This window comes from Terrapene carolina, unplaced genomic scaffold (assembly GCF_002925995.2).
Source record: "Terrapene carolina triunguis isolate 2854851 unplaced genomic scaffold, T_m_triunguis-2.0 Scaffold236, whole genome shotgun sequence".
Lineage (NCBI taxonomy): Eukaryota > Metazoa > Chordata > Testudines > Emydidae > Terrapene > Terrapene triunguis.
The window spans coordinates 1,307,981-1,312,171 of NW_020664587.1; positions in this window are offsets into that span (position 1 = coordinate 1,307,981).

The following is a 4,191-nucleotide window of genomic DNA, read 5'->3' on the forward strand; positions in this document are numbered from 1 at the left end:
AGCTCTGCCTAGCCTGCTTGATGGCCCATTAAGGACCATCAGCTATACAATTGACCCATTGAGAGAAGGCAGACACACCTTGTGACTCAGCAAGGTATGCAAGAACATGCCTATGGACAGAACTCTAAGGTTTTTTCTTGCCATGTGCCCGAATGCTTGTCTTTGGAACAAAGAAAGAGAGGCCACATGACAAGAGACTATAAAAGGCTGCTGCAGCTCCTCCATCTTGTCTTCAATCCTGCTTCTTACCTCTGGAGGGACTTTGCTACAAATGGAAGCTCTACACAAAGGACTGATGACCCATCCCAGCTGTGGATGTACTCCAGAGACTTGATTTGAACCTGCAGCTTATTCCATCATTGCTACAAGCCTGAACCAAGAATTTTGCCATTACTGTATGTAATTGATTCCATTTAACCAATTCTAGCTCTCATCTATATCTTTTTCCTTTTATGAATAAACCTTTAGATTCTAAAGGATTGGCAACAGCATGATTTGTGGGTAAGATCTGATCTGTATATTGACCTGGGTCTGGGGCTTGGTCCTTTGGGATCGGGAGAACCTTTTTTCTTTTATTGGGGTATTGGTTTTCATAACCATTTGTCCCCATAACGAGTGGCACTGGTGGTGATACTGGGAAACTGGAGTGTCTAAAGGAATTGCTTGTGTGACTTGTGGTTAGCCAGTGGGGTGAGACCAAAGTCTTCACTGTCTGGCTGGTTTGGTTTGCCTTAGAGGTGGAAAAACTCCAGCCTTGGGCTGTAACTGCCCTGCTTTAAGCGATTTGTCCTGTATTGGCACTCTCAGTTGGGTCCTGCCATAACCAGCATTGTTACACCTGGCGCCACCCCAGAGCCCGCATGCTCAGCCAGAGCCAGAGCCCTCACCCCCTCCCACATCCCAACCCCCTGAGCCAGCCCGGTGAAAATGAGCGAATGAGTGAGGGTGGGGAGAGCAATACAGCAATGCACAGACAATCCAGGAAGTTTTTGGAGAGTTTTGGGGACAACTTCCTGGTGCAACTACTGGAGGAACCACCAGGGGCAGTTCTCCTCTTGACCAGCTGTTTACAAACATGGAAGAATTGGCAGGAGGAAGTAGAAGTGGGTGGCAACCTGGGCTAGGGTGACCAGACTGCAAGTGTGAAAAAGTGGGACAGGGGGTGGGAGGCAATAGGTGCCTATAGAAGCAAAAGCCCAAATATCAGGACTGTCCCTATAAAATAGGGACATCTGGTCACCCTAACCTGGGCAGCAGTGACCATGAGATGGTTGAGTTCAGGATCCTGACAAAAGGAAGAAAGGAGGGTAGCAAAATACGGCTTTATCGGGAGAGGGCTTGGACCCTGGGCTCTTCCTGTGGCCCAGAGATCTGTCTGCAAATTCCTCAGGCTGTGCAGCCCATGGAGAACTGGTTGAGAGCCAGTTTGTCCTGGACCCTGCTAAATGGGTTCCCTCTGCCCTTACATCTGAGTGTTTTCCATTACTCTGGGAATGCTGCACATCCCCTGCTCCCCGTCAGGGCTGCCCCATGCCCTGCTGTTCCCCCCTAACTGACACATACCAGGGTGGGGTCATGTGTGGAACCTGCAGAGTCAGCAGGTGGAGGTGGCAGCCACCCACTCAGCTCTTTTGCCCAGTGGAGGGCAGGGTCAGGTTGGTAGTTCGGTGCTTTGCCCTCCTGCCCCTGGAAGAACAGCAGTTTTCCCTTTTCCTGGTTGCAAAGCACAGCTCCAGCCCTCGGGACTTCAGAGCTTTGCCTATTGGTTACTGCTCATGCCTGGCCTTTCAGCTGGGCCCATGGATTTGCCAGCTTCATGCCAGTGTCCGTGCAGATGGCCAAGATGGCCTGGTCACTGCCTGCCTGGATGTCCTGCAGGGAAGAGCTTTCTCCAGCCATCACCCCTTGGCATCCCTCCAGCATCCTCCAGCAGGGGAGACATTTCGCCAGAAGCTGGGACTCCGGCGCCATACAGGAAGTGCTGCTGTGGGGTGAGCTGGCTCATCGTCAGTCTCTTTTCTGCTCACAGGTGAAGTTCAAATATTGTAGCTGCTGCTGAGACCTCGAACATCGAGCTGCGGCTGGGTGAAAGGACAATGCCAGGCTCGGCTGAGCTGGCAACCAGAACAAGGCTGCGGGGTGGCCAAGATGGTGCCAAGGAGCCTGGGGTGCCCCCTCCCTCCAGTCGGGGTGGGGACACCCCCCATAGGCAGAGTTACTATTTCCACCACTGTCTCCTTCCCCTCCCCCCTCAGTTAATGAGACAGGAGAAAGAGGCTCTAGCATGTACCTGGTGTCTGCTCGGGGGGCGGGGATGATTCCCAGCAGGCCTGGAACAGGAACTAGTCCCTCATGGTGCAGAACAGAGCGGGAAGAGCGGTTTGTGGCCACCAACCACCGGAACTGCCGCATTTGCTGCAACAGCCAGCCTGCCTGTTCCTCAAAAGTCAGTGTCCGCCACGGGGCTGCAGGCTCCAGCCTAGACTGTTGCAGCAGAGTCGTAACTAGCTATTTTTGCGCCCGAGGCAAGAATATAAAATTGCGATCCCACCCCCAGCGCCGCCCAGCCCTCCCGAAACACTCCCCCCCAGCTCCGCCCGCCCCACGGAAACAAACCCTTCTTCCCCAGCGCTGCCCCGCTGAAACAGCTGTGGGCCGAAAAGTAAGGTTGGAGGGGGGGGGGCGCGAGAGGAAGAAATGGCACGCATAGGGTGACCAGATCACAGCAGTAAAATAGGACCCACCCCCACCCCGCTCGGCCCCACCATCACACCCCTCTTCACCTCCGCTGGCCTGCTGCGTCCCTCCTAGTCAGTCCCCCACCCACCACTCGCCTCCTTTCACCTTCTCCCTCCCCTGCCAGAAACCCCCATGCCCGCCCCTAGAACCCCTGCTGGCTCACTGCTCACCTCTTTGCCCCCCCCCCGCCTGCCCCCCCGCTCGCCCCCCCCCCAAGTATAAAGCCTCATTCAAAGACCCAGGGGTCACTATATTACTGCACACAGCAGTCAATCAATGCAGTTGTAGATAAATCTCTGCATTATGCATTTTTGTATAAGGTAGTATAATTAAGGTAAAAGAAAAATGTCTTTGCTAGAAGTAGAATAAGATCTTCCCCCCACTTTGTAATCAATTGCCCTGTTGAATGAATGAGGTGTGAATGAGGAAGGCGGGAGGCAGCACCTCCAGACAGCTGCAACCCTTGGAGAGGGGCTGGGAGCCAGACCACGGACAATAAAACTTGTCAAGTGGGCTGACTAGAGAAGAGCAGACATACTGACGGCCTAGGGGGTTAGAAGTAAGCACCTTCCTTTGGGAACACCCTCTTTGCAGCATTGGGACAACACCCAGCCCAGGCCTTGGCTACACTGGCGCTGTACAGCGCTGCAACTTGCTGCGCTCAGGGGTGTGAAAACGCCCCCCCCTTGAGCGCAGCGCTGTAAAGCGCCAGTGTACTCAGCGCCTGCAGCGCTGCACGCTCGCTCGCAGCGCTGCAAGCTACTCCCCTTGGAGAGGTGGAGTACATACAGCGCTGCGACTCGCAGCGCTGGCGGCGCGACTACACTTGCGCTTCATAGCGCTGCCGTGGCAGCGCTGTGAATTCCCAAGTGTAGCCAAGGCCCCAGAGAAAAGCAGCAAAAAGGACCAACAGAGACAGTCCCAAATTTTGAACCTGGGAGATTTGCCCCCCTCCAGCCACTGACTCGCCGCTCGCCTCCTCACCCCCCGCCCCAAGTACAAAGCCTCATTCAAAGACCCAGGGGGTCACTATATTAATGCACACAGCAGTCAATCAATGCAGTACCAAAAATTAAAATACTGAAAATGGATGCCCCCCTCCATCCACCGACTCGCCGCTCGCCTCCTCACCCCCCCTCCAAGTATCAGGGGCGGCAGGTTTGTAGAAATTTTGGTGGTGCCCAGAACGCTCAGAGCCCCCCCCCCCCCAACTCTGCCCCACACGTGCCTAAGGCTCTGCGAGGGAGTTTGGGTTGGGGGGGAAGAGATCTGGGGTGCAGGCCCTGGGTTGGGGCAGAGGATTGGGGTGTAGGATGGTGAGAGGTTGGGCTCTAGGATGGAGTTTGGGTGCTGGGTGCAGGCTCCGGGCTGGGGCACAGGGTGGGGGTGCAGGATGGGTGGAGGGTGCAGGCTCTGGGAGGGAGTGCGGAGGGCTGGGTGCAGGCTCTGGGA